Source organism: Dermochelys coriacea, chromosome 1 (assembly GCF_009764565.3).
Source record: "Dermochelys coriacea isolate rDerCor1 chromosome 1, rDerCor1.pri.v4, whole genome shotgun sequence".
Classification (NCBI taxonomy): Eukaryota; Metazoa; Chordata; order Testudines; family Dermochelyidae; genus Dermochelys; species Dermochelys coriacea.
In genome coordinates, this window is record NC_050068.2 from 58863996 (window position 1) to 58885818 (window position 21823).

The following is a 21823-nucleotide window of genomic DNA, read 5'->3' on the forward strand; positions in this document are numbered from 1 at the left end:
AAAGATCCTATGGGAAACAAGTCTAAGGGAAAAAAGAGTTCAGGAGAGTTGGCAATTTCTTAAAGAGACATTAAAGGAACCAGAGCAAACTATCCCACTGCATAGAAAAGATAGGAAGTATGGCAAGAGACCATCCTGAATTAACCAGGCAATTTTCAACAACCTGAAACTCATAAAAGAGTCATACAAAAAGCAGAAACTAGGTCAAATTATGAAGGATGAATATAAAAAAAACAACACAAGTATGTAGGGACAGCATTAGAAAGGCCAACTCATAAAACAAGATTAAACTAGCTAGGGACATAAAGGGTAATAAGAAAACATTTTACAAATACATTAGAAGCAAGAGGAAGACAAAAGACGGGGTAGGTCCATTACTCAATGAGGAGGGAAAAATGATAACAGAAAATACAGCAATGGCAGAAATTTTAAATGCCTTTTTTGTTTCAGTTTTCACAAAAAAAGGTTAACAGTGTTCAGAAGACTAACATAGTGAACATCAGTGTAAATGGGATGGATCTGAGGCTAAAATAGGAAAAGAACAAGTTAATACTTAAAGAACTGGCTGAAGAGATCTCTGAACCACAAGCAATTCTTTTTGAGAACTCATGGTCGACAGGAGAGATCCCAGAGGACTGGAAAAGGGAAAATTTAGTACCTATTTATAAAAAGGGAAATAAGGAAAACACGGGGAATTATAGACCAGTCAGTTTAATGTTGGTACCCAGGAAAATAATCAAATAAACAAATCAAACAATCAGTTTGTAAGCAACTAGAAGATAATATGACGATAAGTAACAGTGAACATGGATTTGTCAAGAACAAATAATTTCAGACCAACCTAATGCCCTTCTTTGACAGGTTAACAAGACTTGTGGATAAGGGGGAAGCCATAAATGTGATATATCTTGACTTTAGGAAGGCTTTTCATACTTCTTACAGGACCTTCTTATAAACAAACTAGTTAAATATAGCCTAAATGAACCTACTATAAGATGGGTACACAACTAGTAAGAAAACCATACTCAGAGAGTAGTTATCAATGGCTCACAATCAACCTGGAAAGGCACATCAAATGGCATCCCACAGCAATCTGTCCTGGGTCCATTTCTTCATAACTGATTTGGTTAATGGCATAGAGCGTACACTTTAAAAGTATGTGGAAGATACAAATCCTCCAAACTTGGTAAGTGCTTTGGAGTACAGGATTAGAATTCAAAATGATCTTGACAAACTGGAGAAATGGTCTGAAATCAATAGAATGAAATTCAGTAAGAACAAATGCAAAGTAGTACACTTAGGAAGGAATAATCGATTGCACAAATACAAAATGGGAAATGACTGCCTTAGGAAGGAGTGTTGCAGAAAAGGATCTGGGGGTTATCATGGATCACAAACTAAATATGAGTCAATAATGTAACACCGTTATAGAAAATGAACATCACTTTGAGATGTATTATCAGGAGAAGACTGTGGGGGGACATGATAAGATTCTTCAAGTACATAAAACTTTGTTATAAAGAGAAGGGTGATAAATTGTTCTCCTTATCTACTGAGGTCAGGACAAGAAATAATAAGAGCAAGGGAGATTTAGGTTGGACATTAGCAAAAACTTCTTAATTGTCAGGGTAGTTAAGCACTAAAACAAATCACCTAAGGAGGTTGTGGTATCTCCCTCACTGGAGGTTTTTAAGTATAGGCTAGACAAACATCTGTGAGGGATGATCTCTTAGTCCTGCCTCAGTGCAGGAGGCTGGACTAGATGACCATCCTGTTCTACATTCGATGAAACCATCCTTTCTCATCCTGCAATCACCTGCCTCATTCACCACACACCTTCCAACTTCTGCAACAAATGAAACAGGGGTCCTACAGACAACAGCCTCCTTAATACACAGCCCTGATTCATGCCCAGAGCATCCTGTGCACTGAATTAGGCTGGGATCCTGAGGCAAAAAAATACTATGTGATCATGTGATTAAATATTATACCATAATGTATATACATAAAGGGACCGAATTAAGGCAATTTAATGTTCTTTTGATGTTTATTATTGGATGTAATAGCTATATAAATTGTACATGTTTTGATTGTATCCCTCTCTCCCATGGCTGATATGTTTTGCGTCATCTTTGATTGTAAATTCTCCAGGGCAGCACTGTATTTTCTTATGTGTTTGTTGTAGAGCCCAACACAATGGGACCCTGTTCCTGATTGGGGTCTATCAATAAAACCATAATAAAAATAAAATACACTATCTAACACTGTAACATAAAATGTTGAGACAATTAAAAACATCATAACTGCATCTAAAATCCACTCCAGAAATCCCAGATTACATAAACTCCATCATCTGAGGTGCTAAGAGCCATCCATTCCTATTGGCTACAATTGGTCCATGACTAAGGCTCCAAGGTGCTACAGGAACACAAATAAATAATAATAATAATTAATAATTAATAGAAGATGAGGGCTGTCAGCATCTTGTTGAATCAGAACTTTATTTTTTGTGTTGATATACAATGTTATAATGTGTAGGGCCCATTAATCAATAATAATTATACCAATATAGAATTCCTTACTGTAGTAGTAGACCTCGCCAAAATTGGCTACTGATGAATTAATGCCCACTTAATTCATAAATGGTCCTTGGAAAAGTCAAAATTATTAACTGCATAGTGTCTGTTTCCATGTATAGCAAGCATATATACTGATTAAGAGACAAAGAGTTTAAAGTCAAAAGTTTCCACTAATATGGGGTGCCCAATTTGAGAGAGAGGGCTGTAAAACGGGCACATTAAGATCACACAAAAATCTGCTTTTGAAAATAAATTTTTTCCAATTTTCCACTTAAAAGATTTCTTTGCTTAGATTTGGTTGATTTCTTTCATCCCAGAAGAACACATGCGTGTCTCATCCACTAGACTAAAATCCTATCACAAATATCTCCCCCCTCCACAAGAGTGTACAGTATAAAACATTTTTCATTTTAATGTTATAAGTAGTTTTCAGTTATACTAAGAGGTAGTTTTACTGACTTAAAATAAACCCCATCCTGTATATTGTCCTTTTTGAAAACTGCACAAAGAATTAACATTGATTGAAACACTTTCCATATTCTTTAAATTTGACAACATGGAGGTAAAGAAACTGTAATATTCACGTATAAAAATCAAAGGATTTATTGGGACATTTTCAGTAACAACTCCAGCATCACAGGAGGGACTAAAACTCCTGATCATATACAACAATGTAACATCAAAATATATATACAACTTAGCACTAAGACAAATACATCACCTATTGGGAGAGGTGCCATCTACACTAATCATTATAGAACATCATAAAAAATCCTTAAGGCCAAATCTTCAAAGCCATGCACAAAGGGAGAGCAAACAAAATGCATGAACCACCATAGTCTGGGCAAAAATTGATAAGTACTTTTGGTTTGCAATAAGCCCCAAAATCATCCAGATTCTCTTTGTGCAATAATTCACATTAATCAATTAAGATAAACATGTTTTAAGGCAAAATCCAGTCATAGTATGGTACCATGTACTAGTAACTATTCCTCTCTCTGAAAGGCAATACTGTGTGATATAGCAAGATGTGTGTTACATAAGGGAGTTCCAAATGGACTTCACTGGAGTTCGAATCATGCATGGAAGCTCCAGTGCAGAAAGTTTTTTATATATAGTGTATGAAATGCAGAACGGGTAAACAGTCTACCCTGAAACTGTACCAGTAGATCTATACAATAGTATATGGTGAGGTGGGATTCCTCTATGGACAAAGAAATGTACCAATTATGTGAACGTCTGCAATAGGAGAAGTTGGGATTTTTACATAGCAGAAGCCTCATGAAATATAAATGAACAAAAAGAAAATTACAAGATGTGTTGAGGTTTATAAATTCTGTCATCTGTGCTTTGTAATTGCACTTTAATTGCCCTAGAAATTAAAAATAGTGTCATTAAAACTGTATTCTTCTGTACGAAGTAACAATTTCAAGAAAACTGAATTTTTAAAGTAAATTTAAAATTGCATAGAGCAATTTCTTAGCTTCTCTTGTGCACTTCAAAGAATTATATGTTATTACACCCACATTTTAAATTTTAAGTCATTAAAAATTGGGAAATTTAATCTTAACATTGACGTTATAGAATTAAATCAGTGATTTTACTAGCAGTCAAACACTCATACTTCATCTAAATGCTCCCGCATTCATTTGCTGGTCTGCGTAGCTAGTACCATTTCCATTTTATACTGCACACTCTTGTGAAGAGGGGAGATATCTGTGATAAGATTTTAGTCTAATGGATGAGACATTTCCAAGACAAACCAGCTAATAAAAGTCATTATTTTTCAAAGGTATTGCAACAGCTTCCCAGTTACCTATGACAAATTAAGAAATACTTGTCAGCTGCTCCTTACAAAGTTCTTTGGCACCATCATTAGAAACAAGACCATCAAACTCTTCTACCTCCATAAAAACAGTTCTTGACTCAGAATTGGATTCTACACTAACACAAGGAGCTTTTCTGTAACAGTCCTCTAGAGCTGTAACGTTCACAGTACTCAAGAGTTTTAAAGAGCAATTAAATCAGATCCAGTAGGGTTATTAGCAGGGTTTTGGGGGGGGGGGGTGTTTTGTTTTTTGCAGCAGCAGCAGCAAAAAGCTTCTTGTTATGAAATTGTATCTAACCTGAGCTTCGTAATGTTCTTTCAAGTTAGGAATCACTCCCATGATCCAGGGCTGATATACTTTGTGTTAGGGGGAAAAACACTTCCCAAAATTACACACTGTGCAGCTTTATACTGCAGGTGTGTTGCGTAAATATTACAATTCTCACCAAAGGAAATTACTTTTCATTCAGTGTATCCAAACTTGTGCCAAAACTGCCATCTTTCTTGAACACTCAGCCTTGCCATGCATGCATTTGCAGAACTAGTGTGTCATGGGGGAGGTCCTTTCAGCAAACATTGTACCCATTTGTTTTCTCCAAGGATAATTTAAGTTTTTCAGTTCCTGACTGGTTTGTGCAGTATAGCAAAATAGATGAGCTGAGGGATTATGATGTAGAACCTAAATAACAACACATTAATGTGAACTTTAGATATAATCTATTGTTTTTTTCCCACTGCTCTTAACTCTGTCATCTTTGACATGTCACTGTGGTAAAGGTAGCCTGGATACAAAGGCAGCTTAATCTGTATTAAAAGCATTATCCCATATGGAAATGGTGGTGAACAAGGGCCATCAGGTGTGCAGCAGCACAACTCAGCATCTTGCTTCTCATCATATTTTCTCTTCAAGAGAATATATTGTGGTGAGACTTCTGCCGCAATAACTAGCCATCCACAGGCTTAGACCATTTTCATTCTCGTCATAATAAGCTGGCCACTAGCTTAAGTAGATGCTTCTTCAAACAGCCACAATGGGGATTAGAACAATGTGAGGAAATGGTGTGGAAGGTACTATAACAGAATGGAACATGAACTATGGACCAAATAGTGTGATCAGATTCCATTCCGTGACTTCTTAGTTCACTTCAGAACCTAGAGGTACACTGGGCAGCACAAGCTGTGTGTGTTAACCATTGGTCTGGAAGTCTGAAAGAATTACAGGTCTGTCTGTGTCCCACGGTCTCAATACAAAATCCCTTTTATAATCATTACAACCAAGTTCTGTCTCTTCTCTACCACTGACCAGTGGTTGGGGGCATGGGAGGGCCATGTGCCCAAGGCTAGTACAGTTCTACTCGGTATCTCAATGCAATTTACTGAGGATGAATATACTAATAAGGCTATTAAATGCATCGCTGGAAATTTCTGCAGCAGTGCAATACTGATTTCAGCATGTATCAATATAGTCTAATAGTAGATTGAGAATAACTATTAAACTGCAGTATTGCACAAAGAACCCAAATATACTGCTGGAGAAATTCAGAAAAATCTAGCCCCTTGGAAACCACTATTTACTTCAATGGAGCATTAAACCTGATCTAAGTACACTGCCAGCATTTAATAAATTATAATAATTACAAGCCCAGAAGAGGGAAATATAACATAGCAGGGGATCTTGTGGTTTAGACTGCCTGTGGGAATCAAATCATTAATTGCTAATGGTACCGGAATATCTAGGGGCTTTTAGTAATTTATTAGGTTGTTATTATTTATAAAACATTGACTGTATATTCAGCATTGTACAATGCACACATAAAGACCATACCAGCCCTAAGGAGTCTAAAAGCTAAAAGGCAAACACATAAAGTAGGATGCACGGGGAAACCCAGTGGAAGACACTGTCACTGTTAATTTGTTTAGATCCCATTTTGCTCTGTGTGTGTGTGTGTGTGTGGTATTCATTCCGTGAAGTGCAGTGTACACAACTTTATTCTTTCAGGGACTTGCATGATGAATACTGCTGGAAAGCCGGCATGCAAGGAAGATAGAAAAATCCTAGTAAAATTTAAAACTCAATAAAAATAAATTGCTAGAGTAATGGAACTATTGCAAACAGCTGTTTTACCTAAACCAATGACAACTGCAAAACTATAACTACTTCTAAGCAGAATTTAAACCATTGCTGCCAGGAACATGCAAACACCTAAGCAAGTTAAATAGCATTAGTTGAATGCACAAAAAGAAGAGCATTTCACAATAAGTTTTTGTTGATGTTTTTGAAGCTGCATAAGGTCTTCTATCTAACCTTTGGCTTAGCAATAAATGTTCCTGGATTTTTCACCATTAGCTTTAAATAAGAATTAGTAATATATTTCAAGGATGTAAGAAACAAGTAATTAATGGTGCCACTAATTAACAGCTATAATATCTGAATTTCTTGAAAAAATTCAAACTAATCAACAATCTCTCAATTTTAAGGTGAACATTTAAGTTTAAAGGAACCAGATAAAGAACGATTGATTTACAAATTGATTGATTATGTGGCCATCATTACACAATATCTGGCCTTCAGAGCAAAATTAAAAGTATGTGTCTATCTGTGTGATAGATTTTTTGATAGCAGCCCAGCTCTGGTCAAATTTCTGCAAGGAGACCAGAATTGTAGTTGCTTACTGACTGCCCTGAAACTTCTGTCCTGCTTCATCGCATAAAAGCAAGCTTCTGGACCTCATTTCAGGCTTCAAAGGAAATCCTTCTACCCCTTATTTTTCCCAGGTTCAAGTGAGGTGGCTACTCCCAATATGATAACAAACTCTTTATACAAAATGAATAAAGTTTGTTTTAATTATTATAAAAATTAAAGTTTGAAATGTTTCCACATGTAGATTTTGAACCTATAATTTTGATCTCCACTACAGGCTGCCCTTGACCTGCCACACAGACCTTACAGGGTAGGAAGCAGGGTGCAGGAACACACATGCATGGGAGGTTGCAGGTAAGAGGGCTGGAGCATGGAGAGGGGCAGGAGCAACTGCTAGCAGATGCAGTGGTACCATCACAGCTTAAAGTGCTAGTAGCAGGCCCATTGTTGCACTCAAATGAAAATTAAATACCAGTAGATAAACCATCGGGTTACTAAACTACACCAATCTTCACCTCTAATTTCCATCTACCAGCAACAAATCCCACAGGGCTAACAGCAAATTTCCTGCTGGCTAAAAGTATGGATTGGGCAGATGTATCTTGGACCATTGTCAAACTGAAGGCTAAAGTTTGCCAGACTCTGACATAGGTGGACTATAAGGGAAAGCCAATTATTTTTAATTATCTCAAGAACTGTTGTTGGAAAAAGTCTGATTTAAGTAGTGAAAGAGCCTAAAGATGACTACTAATCAAGAATATAGTATCTGTAGCTCAATTATTAAAAAGAATCCGCATGTATCTGCAACTTTTGTTTATTTTGTGTGTATGTGTTTAAAATTTCTGTTTATTTTCAACCCCATGTATCTTTCAGAGTACTTCACTAGAGGGAGCAAATATGCTATTTGAACCCATGTTCTTCCAAGCTAACTGGCCTGTAGAATATCTGTACATCTCCTCTTTGTGTTGTATTTTATCCTGTCAGATTTTTAAATGTATCTGATGTCAAAATGAAGATAGCTTTTCTTAGACAGGTTCCCCCTCCCCCCGCCGCCATTTTTGTTTCTTCAAGCAATTTAAAAAGTAATAATAGTGCACCTAGCTGGCTCAAGGGATTAGTAATAGAAAACAGAGCCTGTCACTACATCAAATCTAATCCAGCCATGGCCAGTATTGGCTGAAAGTTACCACTATGTGATAGTTGTGTGGTGGCCTATCTGAAGTGTCATTAGTCCAGTTCCCAATAGACGTACGTCCATGTAACAAAAACACCTTCACAGTTGCCACTAATTGGAATCAAGCTGGCAAATTCAGTTGAGAAGCCAAGGAGACTTTCTCGCCCCATGGGTGGTACAGTAACATGCTGTCAAAATACTAACAAGCTGCTCCCTCAGAACTATTCCATGTTAGTCAGCAGGACACCCTCTCTTGCCGTGGGCTGAACAGGCAGCTGGGAAAGGGGTCACCTTTGGTTTCTCCGGTGAGCAGGTCACCTCTGACTGCTGCCAGCATCCCCTAGTTGGTATGAGAGGCCAGGTAGGGAAGCTTTTATCAGGCAGGTTTTTGATGGGGGAGTGAGTCACCCCTTATTGATCAAAAGGGAAGGGAAAGAAACAGGCTTCCAGCCTCCCTCCCAATACTAGCTTTTCAGTCTCCAGACTGGGGCTAGACAGGCCGGGAGGCCATCTCTACCCAGACTTCTGCTATCACAGTAGAGCCCAGATGGCCAATTGCTTTCCACCTACGGATGAGTTTACTTTGGTTTCTGTTTTCCAGGCTATCTTCATGGGGCAAAGGGCTGGAGATTTAATTTTTTCTAAAATGAAAGCTGAGACTCTCCTCCACAGGGTCCAGTGACTGGTCCTATTAAGAGGTTCATGAGACTTCACTCTAGCTCATCAGTGATGGTGGTATTTCCAGGATACAGCTGCAGCACCACAATGGAAGAGTGTAGGGAAATGTGCATTGTTTCTGCCTCTGTTGCATCTGTTACACAGAAAGAGGTCCATATTTAGAGGTGAGTCTAAAGGGGGTCTCTAAGTTGGTTACCTTACATTTGCTTACATCAATGTAGACTCCTTAGACTCACATCCAAATTCCAATGTGTAACACATACACCTCTATTACATCTGAATTTGGACCACTAAGGCTATGTCTACATTACCACCTATGTCAGCAAAATTTATGTCTAGGGACCTACCAATTTCAAGGCCATGAAAAACGCGACACAGACCGTGAAATAAGTCTTTCCCCATGAAATCCGATCTCCCCTTGTTCCTAGGAGCGCCCCAGCAAAGGGGGCTCCTAGCTCCTGCTGGGCTGGGGAGGGACAGGACTTGTCCATCCCTTGCATAGCTGTTCGGGGGGCAGGGGAGGGAGACCAGACCCACCTCTGAGTGCCGCCTCCTGCAGCAGGATGCTCTGGGATTGTGCAGCAGCCCCAGAGGTTCCTGCAGCTGGAGGAGGTTTGTGGATGTGGGTCCAATCTTCCCTTGTTCCTAGAAGCGCCCCAGCAAAGGGGGCTCCTACCTGCTAGTCTGGGCAGGGCTGGGGCAGGACAGGACTTGGATAAGGTACACTACATGTGTAGGCCCCCTGGATCTTGAAAGGTGTGTTGTGAGGGTATTGATCATCATAGCAGTGGATTGGTGTATTGATTAATCTCTTAGACCACAGTTATCAATAAGGGTTCAGTATCCTGAGTGCTACAACATCAGGAAAATTAATACCAGTATTATTAGAATGTGAGACCCAAAGAGCACATGAGAAACAATTGGAATTTATCACAAATCCCTTATTAACAAATCCACTAAATAGATACACAATCCCACAAACACTGAAATACAACAGCAGATAGAGAAATAGTGCCTATTATTAGCCTTATTATTCGCATCACTCACGTCTCCTGCTGGGGAAGCCTGGAGTGTCCTTCATTATCTTCCTCCTCATCATCAACTTTATTGTGTCTATTATCACCAGTGGGTGTTATCCTGGCATCTCCTAAGGCACATAGGCCAAGATACAACTTTTACAATGTGTTCTGCTGAGGTCCACTGAGGTTCATACATATTTATGAAGGTTTTAATTCCTTTTCCTTATCTATATTTTCACACCCCACTAAATTTGGAGTACCTTGTTTTAAATATGCTAACTTGTTAGTTCCCCTTATACTCATTAACATTTACATCACTCAGTCACCATAGGAACTTGTAGTTAGCACACTGCTGACACCCTATATCTGCAAAAATCCCCAAAATATTTTAACCAGCTTTAACTGCTACATTGGAATATATATTCCCTGAATATCAGCAGTTAACACACCTATCACTGTAACTGTTTCATCTTATGACTCCGGGTCACTCATTGGTTAGCTATTCATGTCAGCCTATCTTTAGGCCTGAGACATTGTTTGGTTAAGCTAAATATCTTACAGGCCTGAGGCGTGTAGGCCTTTGTGATATCGTATTAATCAAAACTTATTTCATACCATTCAATCTTGAATATAATTTGCAGGGCCTTCCTTTAACAGCAGTCTGTAAAGAAACACTCTTTTCCTCTCATTTGTTTCCTGCAGTGACCGCTGTGATAAAATATGTTCAGACTAGGGTGGCCAGGTGCCTGATTTTTTTATCTATACTTTCAACCCTCTCTTGTTCTAGGCCCAAATGTACCTCGCCACACACATACGACCTCTTGCCCTGTTGTTATTATTGCAAATTACTTAAATCATAAAAACTGACTCATTAATTGTTACTTAGTCCTGCCTTGAGTGCCGGGGACTGGACTAGATGACCTACTGAGGTCCCTTTCAGTCCTACACTGCTATGATTCTATGAAACATTGCAAAAAAAATTATATTTATGATAAAGAATTTAATTGCACTTCATTATAAGCTTCCATTAGACTAGCCACTCTGTCTAGGAGATCATGTAATACTGTCTTGATACAGATTAGACAAGTTTATCCTAAGAAAAATGTAGGAGTTTCATTAACTTTAATGTCCTTAGAGCAAGAAGTTCTCACAACCTCTAGAGTATTAATCCACTTGAACCAGCTGGTAAAAGTTGTTACATAGAAACCTCCAGATTTTTTATAGACACATTCAGAGAGTGGAATATAAAGGAAATATTTATTAAAGGAAATTTTTGTACAGGAAATTTGACGCATATGCTCACTGACCCAAATGAGTTGGATTTAGAGGAGACAGAATTTAAACTATCCATATACCTTCTATTATAAAAGTAAATGTAATACACATGATTTTATTCTTTAAAGGAACCATGGATGAATTTTATCTGCTAGATAGGTCATTACTTCATATCTATGCAGAAAAAGTACTATGTGTCAGCAGATATAAGTGCTGTAGTAAACAAGCAGCGGGAAATCAAGAATGCATGTCACTTAGAATGCAAATTGCCACACCAGTCCTTCCCCTTGATGGAATCTTCTACTTTTTCAGCAGTTGCAGCTTATCAAGGCAAAACTGTTCTTCCTATTTCTCTGGCTTGGGACATGCAACTGGTGAACCATGACCACAGGTGTTCAAGTCACCATACTGCTAATTCCAAGCAATATGATTTTTTTACCCTCCAGAGACTGAAGTGCTTTAGGGCTTAAGTTTTCAAAAGGATGCTGCCAGGAAGCAAAGGCTATAGAGCAAATTGCTAGTATCTGTGAAAATCTTGAAACATATCTGAGCATAACTAGACGTATTACATCAAAATAAAGACTAATAAGGGTTTCACCAAGCATTACCTGGGAAATTTATCACAATACACCATTAGTGAGGGCCTATGAGTACATACTTTGGACTAAATTCAATCCTGAGGTAACTACACTGAGTCCAGTGGTGTTACACCAGGTATTCAGTTATCCCCTTCTGTATTTTTTTTTGGAAAAAAGATGTTGTAGCTATTCCCTTCTTAGGGTTTGTCTGCACTTTAAGCCGAAGGAGTAATCTCCTGCTTGAGCAGACTTACCTTCACTAGCTCTGATCAAGCTAGTGTGCTAAAATAGAAGTTTAGGTGTGGCCGCACAAGTAGTGGGAGAGACTAGCCACCTGACTACGTACCTAGGGTCTCACATGGTATCATCCACAGGGCAGCTAGCCTCCACTTCAGGCTTAGCGTGCTAGCTCGATCAGAAGCTGCCACATGCCATTCCCACAAGGAAACAAGAGAAATGTGGTGTAGATTAAATGACTATAAGAAGGCGGCATGAGGGAAGAACCATGCTCAAAGAGTAGTTATCAATGGTTCACTGTCAAACTGGGAGGCTGTATCTAGTGGGGTCAGGCCTGAGTCCAGTAGTATTCAAAATTAATGACTTGGATAATGGAGTGGAAAGTATGCTTATAAAATTCGCTGATGACACCAAGCTGAGAGGAGTGGCAAGCACTTGGGAACACAGGATTAGAACTAAAACTGACCTTGACAAATTGGAGAATTTGTTTGAAATCAACAATATTAAATTCAATAAAGAGAAGTGCAAAGTGCTTTACTTAGAAAGGAAAAGTCAATGCACAACTATAACATAGGGAATATCTGGCTAGGTGGGAGTAGTGCTGAAAAGGATCTGGCAGTTATAGTGGATCACAAATTGAATATGAGTCAACAATGTGATGCAGTTGCAAAAAAAAGTGAATATCATTACGGAGTGTATTAACAGGAGTGTCATATGTACGACACAGGAAGTAATTGTTCTGCTTTCCTTAGCACTGGTAAAGCCTCAGCTAGAGTATTGTGTCCAATTCTGGGTGCCACACTTTAGGAAAGATGTAGAAAAATTGGAGAGAGTCCAGAGAAGAGCAACAAAAATTATAAAAAGCGTTAAAAAACCTGACCTATGAGGAAAGGTTAAAAAACTAAATATGTGTAGTCTTGAGGAAAAAAGACTGATGGGAGACATAATGCCAATCTTCCAATATGTGAAGGGCTGTTATAAAGTGGACAGTGATCAATTGTTCTCCATGTCCACTGAAGGTAGGACAAAAAGTAATGGGCTTAATCTGTAGTAAGGGAGATTTAGGTTAGATATTAGGAAAAAACTTCCTAACTTTAAGGACAGTTAAGTACTGGAATTGACTTCCAAGGGAGGTTGTGGAATCCCTGTCACTGGAGGTTTTTAAGAACAACTTAGACAAACACCTGTCAGGGGTGGTTTAGGTCCTGTCTCAGTGCAGGGGGATGGAGAAGATGACTTCTCAAGGTCCTTTCCAGCCCTACATTTCTATGGTTCTATGTGTAATCAAACTGGAAATTTCGCCTTCCAGCTCCAGTGTAGACATGACATTAGGAATACTGCTCCAAAAAATAGTACTTCTGGATAGTGGCACAGCCAATCAACACTTCCGATCTCCTACTTCCCTGTCCTGCACTTTAATGACTAGACAGCACAACTTCCTGCAACTCTCTTGTTCCCTTGAAGGCTTCCCTTCTGAACACAGACTAAGGCAAATCCTGCTAAGTTTATGAAATGTGATCAACTCAAATCCTAATGTGTCCATATCAGAAGATATTTGTGCTCTATATTTCAACTTCCTAAGGCTACAGGAGTCTTTCCAATTACTTCACTGGGGTTTGGTTCAGACCCCAAACCTGTTTATGCCATGGTCTTATTTCCGATTCACAGAGAACTCTCCTCCTTTAAATCCCTTCTCAAACCTTCTTTAAGAGATTTATAAACTTTAGTCTATTTAAAAACTGTAAACCTCAAGATGCATGCTTTAGTCATCCCGGTGACTTGGTAATCATATTGTCTTCACTCTTATCTAACCCCTCCCTATAGCGTTCATCTTCTCCTGGTTTGTTCTTGTTTAACACACTCCCAGTCCTACAAACTACTCTATGCAGGTGCCTCTGTACCTGCATGAAACAAGCTGTAGATCTAAGGACACAGACTGTAAACATTTTGGGGCAGAGTCTCAGGCTATGTCTACAGTACAATCAGAAGGTGTAACTGTGGCACATGTAGACATACTCAAGGTAGCTTTGATCTAACTAGATTGGGTAATAATAGTAGGGAAGCAGCTGGCAGCATCGGCTGTGGCATGGGCTAGTTTTACCCATGTGCATGAATCACACTTCCTGATTGCAGTGTAGACAAACCTTCAGTCTTGACTTGTTCCATAATGCACAATATCTCGCATTATATTGCAATAATTTACAATAATTTCTTCAAGCCGCACAGAAAAGTAAATGTATATATCTCTTGATGGGCTAAACAATATGCTTTCTGAAAGTTCTCATGGACAGCAGAAAACAAAGTCACTTCAGTAGTTATATGATATAATATTCCAGCTGGAATCAGGTTACTGTAAGTGAAAGTTAAAGGGGTGAGAAAAGTCTTAAATAATTTGCTCTGCCAGTAATATTAAATGATTTATATGAATTCATAAAATCTTCCAGGTCAGAGTTAGATAAAACCAGTCATGTGTACTTGTATATAAAAGTAAGTTATGACTAGAGGGAGTAATATGGAAAATTTAGGAGCAATGTTTTTCTTTATTGTACACTCCCTTGTGTAGAGGGCACCTTAGGGGAAGATGTCAGGGAATACTGTCCTGTATCTCTGTAGGGAATATTGAAATATTAAAAGGAAATAGTATCAGGCATTGTGTCCTACTAGCTGTATATGAAATCCATCTGAAAGATGATATTTTCTGTGGATTTGTGGAAGAAATAATAATAAACACACACACATTGAAATGCAGTCACTTCCTAGGGTACAGGGTAGCAGCATATTATGCACTGTCCAACAGTGAGTGAGCGGAAATTTACACTACACTTAGTAAAACAGCCTTGAGATGTTTAAGGTTCACACAGAGCAGACAGAACCTCAGGTGGAGATTTTCAAACCACCTAGAGATTTTGGACACCCGATTCCCAATGGAATCCCCTAGGCAGCTTTGAAAATCTTCATCTCCGTTTTCATGGTCTAAACCAAACATGAACTTCATGGAACTGACTCTTTACGAGGGAGGGATGAAGTGGCCTGGATAGGATTGGAAGCTGTGACCCCAAAATATTGCCAACCAAGGGCAAAGAGATGCCAAACCGCCCCTCTCTGATTACCAACATTATTAAGCTGTAATTAGCTGGTGCAGAATGGGATTTGGTGCAATGTGAACAGAAGAGGAGAATGGAAGTGCAGCCCCTGCTGTCTCAGGCTAGGCTGGATGCTTTTGTTCTAAGAAATGCATTGCTGGAACTTGAGTTAATATAAGGCTGGCAGCATTTGGGCAGAGATGAAATTATAACATAAAAGAGAGAGGTTTGTCATTACCAGAGCTGAGCAGGGTTTCAGAGAATACATTTGGATTCATACAAAAGTCAGATAAACATATAAAAAATGCTCATATAATGGTATAACTTGTGTTGTATAACTTGCATGTGTCCAGTAGAAAGCCAGAGCCAGACTGTGAGTGGCCCTTGTGTGGGTGTGTAAAGGAAAGTGCCCAAGCAGCTTTCCCCACCCATGTGCTCCCAATGCAAGGACCAATCACAGTTGCAGATGCTGCACTCAAAGGAGGACAGAGGATACTTCCTGTGGGCATCCTGTGGGTACACATCACTCCAAAAGAGGCACCAGCTGGCAGAGAAGGCCAAGTATTTTGCAGGGAGCAAATTACACCATTCCAAAAAGTGGGGAAACCTGGACACACTGAGCTGCTTGAAGGACAGATTGCACTTCCCTGAATAACAATCCCTCCCTGAGTTCCCTCCAGGCAGTGCAACTCTGCAGGGTCCCCATCGCTGGCCACAATTTGGCCCATAGCTTGAATATGTCTGAAATATGGTGATGGGCAAGATTTAGGCAGGTGATTTTTTTTTTACTTTAGAGGTGATCAAAGGGGCATAATTTTGTTACAGATAAAATTTAAAAATGTGTTTATAGTACTTCAGACAGTTCTTAAATGTATGTAACAGTGCTCAGACAGTATCAAAGACCAATTTAAATTAACACTGCTGAAGTGACGGACCTTGAGAGTTGGAGCTCCCAGATTTAAATGAGAGGGAACTGATGGCAGGGTGTTGAGGGGACCTTGAGACTTTACAATTCACTCCATTCTCCACCCCTTTATTCAGCATAGCTCAAATCTGTTGATGTTTAGAACATGTTGCAAATTCCAGCTCAGATTCACTGCTACACTCTAGCTGTTTTGTGCTATGCTGGTTTTGCAAAGCAGCTGTAAACTCAAGTTTACTCATCCAGTTAAACTCAGTTTATGGTTTCTGTGTGTCTGCAAAGCAGCCAGGGAATACCAGTAAACCATGCCCTTTATCAATTTTCTCATAATTTCTCATAATCTCTCATTTCTCATGGGGAGAAATGCATGACGGTTAGTATTGTTTTGATTTGGAGTAGTTGAAATTTGATATATTGAGATAGCCTTTTTGTTGGTCTAGTTGTGCCATGTGGTTGAGGATTTATCACTTATTGCTTTTGTATGCATTATGTTCTATGGTTTGTTAAAAGCACCTAGAGTTTTGGACAGTCACTTTTCAGTTGGGTTTAAATCATAAATAAATCCCCTTAAACCACAGGAAGTATAATATTTATAATACATATTCAGTTTTCAAAATATTGCCCTCCCTGCTCTTTGTCAGCTAGTAGTATTGGGTGAGCTTCTGCATCAGTGATTACATCTTGAGCTTTGAAACTGATTTATCTGATCTTGAGATGTGAAGATTCAGGACATTTCCTATGCCTCTTAATATAAATCCACAGAGTCACCAAGAGCAAGGATATGGGAGCAAGGACATTGTAAGGTGTGAGATGCTTCATGTCTGGATCATCAAGAAGAGATAAACGAATTGGTCTGCATCCTACAGGATAAACTCAGCGAGTTCCTGTAATGCATGATAAAAGTTGAGTCTTTGTTATCAAATACAGATCCCGTGTAAAGTGTTTGGTCAGTGCTAAGTCTGGATAACTGTAATGTATACCCCAGGGAGCTATCCTTGGAGAACCCATGGCTTATATGGAATGTGGTCACCCAGTTAAGGCCTGATTCAAAATTCATCAATAGGAGTCTTTCCACTGGTTCAATGGGCTTTGGATTAGGCCCTTACTTAATGGTGTTCTTCATATATTGCATAACACACCTTTGCTCTGTATATTGCACTGGTTGCCCATTTGTTTCTCAGGGTAGAATCCTACAAAGCTCTGTGTAAAGTCCAGTTTTATAAAGTCCTGTGTAATTTGGCTTTTGGCTACCTTAGGGCCTTACCTTGCACCACTTAAGTCAATGGGAGTATTGCCATTAGTTTCAGTGAGTAAGATGCATCCCTAGAGACCACCTGTACAAACATGCACTGGAATACACTTGCTAAAAGTCCCCCAGAAGGCAAGGAGCAAGACATTCGCAGAGGGGGAGCCAAAAGTCTGGAATTTGCTTCCCCATTGTTTCCAAAAAGCTTAAATTTGTTGTTCTTTAGGAAATGCTGCATTGCCTATCTATTTGCTCAGGCTTTTCCATAGTAAGCATCTTGCACAGAGTAGATTGGTGGGAGAGGGAATTATTTTTGAGTTAACTTTTGTCAATTCTATTTTTAATTTATGATTGTTAACTTCTATAAACACGTGTATTTTATAAATCAATCAATAAATTAATGATTAAAATTTAGACCAGAACTGTTCCTTTATGCGCTCCTGAAGCATGAGTTAGGATGTCCTTTATAGTTGTATCCCAGCTAGTGTAAATGTGGATGGCATTCTTAATCATATAAACATGTGATCCTGTTTAAAACACCTACTAAAATAATAGCCTTAGCTGTGAGTTTCGCAGGTTAATTATGTATTGTGTTATTTCCTTTTATTAATCATTTTAAATTTGTTGCTTTTGAATTTACTCTCTTTGCCTAATTAGATTCTGTCATTCACACACTTTAATTAACCAGAAAACTTGTTGTTGAGCAATGTAAGACTTCCTGCCTCTTAATATCTGGCAGCATTTCCAGCCTCTGCCAATGCAGAAAAAGAAAGAACAGGACTAGGAATCAAACTTGGGGTCTCCCATACAATAGAACATAGCACAGCCATTAACCACGTGGCTGGAGCATCATTAAAATTGAAGATTAATTTTGCACAATACAGATATAACAGCTACATCTGGCAATGCCAAATCTATATTGTGAATCTTATTTATTACATTTGGTAAGGGAACTGCAATGGAATGGGAAAACTGCAGTTAAAAACTGAAGATAGTGACCACTCAGTAACAGTGATGAGGTTATTTGAAAGCAAGAAATCTGAATTTAAGAAGCTGTCAATTCTCCAGAAATCGCCAACAGCAAACAAAACAGACGGATAATAAAGCTCCTTACCAATCACTGAAGTAGTAAACTGTGACACTGGAAATCTGCCAATGCCTTTATCCCAGTTCTCATGAATGAATCTTTGACATTTTATGATGCCCATTTAATGACTGGATTAGACTGGATGAATGGACTGGACTAGAATGACTGGATTATTTGTTCGTGATGTTTTACCATTTCACAAGTTTGACTCTGGCTTTGTACTTGAAAAAGCCTGAAGTTATGCTGAGAATTTTCAACTTTCTAGGACTGTTAACCATCTTAATAGCACTTCTGCTCTTTTGAAACATTATGCTCTGTAGCAATGCACGGACTCTGTTCTGTCGATACTGTTTTGTATTTTATCTACACAGCTCACAATAGTTCCTTGAATCAAGTGAGAAAAAGAGAACTGCGGTTATCTGTACAAGGCAGAACTAGATGGGGGAACTTATGGTATTGCTCTGATTGGTGTATTTTTGTATATGCCTAAAGCCTAATAATGAGCTGTTGAGCTGTCTCATTCAATTTGCCAATGAAGTCAATTGGAATTGAGAAAGCTCAGCATCTCACAGCAGGTACTCAGCACCTCACACAATTGGGCCCCTAATTACTCAAATATCACATACAAATATATTTCTAGTAGATTCCTATTAATGTAGAATTGACTAGGTCTGTGGGTCTGAAATATGTCCTGAGTTACATACCCTGTAACTTCAGCTGGGTTGCATGAGGTTCTAGTCATATTGATCCCTTGCTGTAAAATTCTCCATGAGGTTGACACTTCTTTCAATAACTCAGTGTAGGTTATGTTTGAGTGATTAGGTTTCTGTAACAATTCAACAGAAATAGTTAGGGCAAAACCACAAGCCTGCCATCAAATTCTGTTCTGCACAGATAAGAGTGGCACTTTTTTTGTAACATGGTGGATGCCGTCACTATGACTCTCAATTTTGAGCTGTTAAGATAAATAAATAACCTTAGTATTAACAGAATAAAAAGCCTTCCTGTGTTACTACAGGCATTGATAATTCCAAACAATGGCATTAAAGTTAATGTGTAACATTATGTTATTAATTACTATGATCAGTGTGGACTGTGGTAGCGCTTAGGGGCTCAAATCACATATCAGAGCTCCACTGTGCTAGGCACTGTACACACGTGAACTAAAGAGATGCTCCTTGCCTTAAGGAGCTCAGGATGACAGACAATAGATGGACAAAAACAAACCAAAGGGTGGACAATGTAACAATCAAGGGACTAATGAGCAGCAGACAGAGCACACTACCTGCTAGCCAAGAAGAACTTTCCTAGGAGGGGAGGGGTGAACACTAGGGCAGAATTTGTCCCCAAATACCGGACAAGTCTTCTTCACCTCCATTTTTCTACTTGAAGAAGTTGAACATAGAGAGTGGGATTGTCTTTCAGGGGAGTTAGATGCACAACTCCCATTGAAAGCCAATAGCAGTTGGGTGCTTTACCCCCTTAGTCTCCTTCAGAAAACCCAGGTTTTCTTGCCCAGTAGGTTTCAGAGTAGCAGCCGTGTTAGTCTGTATTTGCAAAAAGAAAAGGAGTACTTGTGGCACCTTAGAGACTAACAAATTTATTAGAGCATAAGCTTTCGTGAGCTACAGCTCACTTCAAGTAAATGCATCCAATGAAGTGAGCTGTAGCTCACGAAAGCTTATGCTCTAATAAATTTGTTAGTCTCTAAGGTGCCACAAGTACTCCTTTTCTTTTTGCCCAGTAGGGTAAGTTTGCATGTGTGAAATTGTGTCATAAAAGTCTTGACATCAACAAGGATAGTAGTGATCACGCCTCTGAAACCTGGACCCTCTTGTCATTATTTTCAAAATTGCCCTCCACCTCCTGCTGCTCTCTTAAATGCTTTTCTCAGTTGTAATCCACATTGCCTCCTCCCTTCTTTCTGGGGCTGCTGTGGAGAGTTAAGGCTGCAGCTGGGCCTTTTTCAGTTGAAGATTTAAAGCACTCTGACTAAGAGCTTCTGACTAGGCTAAAAATACTGAGTGATGTGCAGTGGGGAGAATAAATCTTTTGTAGGAGGCCTGAGGATAACTTCCCATGGTCTTCTTATTGAAATGCCTGCAGTTTTTGGTACAGTTCAAGTTCAGGTCAAGTCAACCTTGGCAGGGATGATAGTAGTAATCAGAGAAGGGGTGAACTATATGGGTAACACTGAGCCCTGGGCACCACTGGTTCACCAGCAATAAGGCAGCCTGGGATTCGTGCATCCCCCAGACTCCTAGGTCAATGGGGCTCCTTTGGAGCACTATGAGCAACTTCAAATTGCTCTCTCCCAGCAGAACCCCTGAGGAGAAAAGACAGCAGCGCAAACGTTAGCTGTCTTTCCTTGAAACGTATGTTGAGTTACAGTCATGTAATAAGTCGCAGGGCGAAGTGGTAAACTCCATTCACCTTGGACCTTTTCACCTTCATCAAGCCCATTAGACGACAGCTCTATAGGAGAAGCAATATTCAGTCCTACACCAGGGACAGGTTTTGTAAAGGGGATTGTGTGGTACAAAGACAGCCAAACTGTCAGCCAGGAAGAGAGGATGTGGCCCTACCTGACCAAAGATCAACTCCACCCCGGCATTTGCGGGTCCTGTTCTCTCTCCTACCCCTCTCAACCAGGCCTCTGCAAGGGTAACTGCAGCCCCTTTCTAGGATAGTTGTGACAATTTGGGGAATCTGTCTACGTATAACTTATGAATTCCAGTTTGATTTTATAACCTGCCTGTGCCCTTATGTTTTATGACTCTTTTACTAGCACTCCTTGTACTAAGGAGACATGGGAGTGGTGCTGACATGTCTATTCACGAATAGGCCAATTCTTACACTCTATCAGGACCTAAATAGATCTTACCTAGAAACTAACTCCTGCCTAGATTAATCCAGTTTTCTCCAATTTCTCTGCAGGGGACTGGAATTTGGAGAGTGGAAAATCCCCAAACAAAAGAACTAAGAGATCAATTGTTAGCACTGGGTCTTTATCACACAGCCTGAGGGTACGTCTACACTCGGGTTCATGGGGCTGGGGCTCAGGCTCCTGGCTGAAAAAGAGCTGTGAAGATGCTGGGGCTCAGGTTCCAGACCGAGCTCTGGGACCAAGTAAGGGTCCCAAAATTCAGGCTCCAGGCCACGCACGGATGTCTATACAATTTTTAGCCCTGCAGCTCAAACCCTTGTGAGCCCAAGTCAGCTGACCCAGGCCAGTCACAGGACTTTTAGCCCTGAGAGACTTGGAAGGAATCCAGAAAGATACTCAGAGACAAAAGAAGTGTGGGCAGAAGAGAGGAACAGAGGGGTATGCTTTTGTAGCAGAGGGGTCTTTTTAATTGCAAAACCAGCCACAGAAGAAGAAACCTGAGTGCAGCAAGGGGAGAGAGTGAGTGAGCAAGTATCAGAGAAACCACATGCTGGAGGGGTATCCTGGACTCCTTAGAGGACTTGGCCTT

The 21823-nt window shown here is 39.5% G+C and overlaps 1 protein-coding gene across 3 annotated transcripts in view; it reads left to right on the forward strand.

Annotated features, from left to right (window-relative positions):
- Window positions 1–21823, forward strand: part of HTR2A (5-hydroxytryptamine receptor 2A) — a 54689-nt gene that overhangs the window by 24040 nt on the left and 8826 nt on the right. The window lies entirely within an intron of this gene.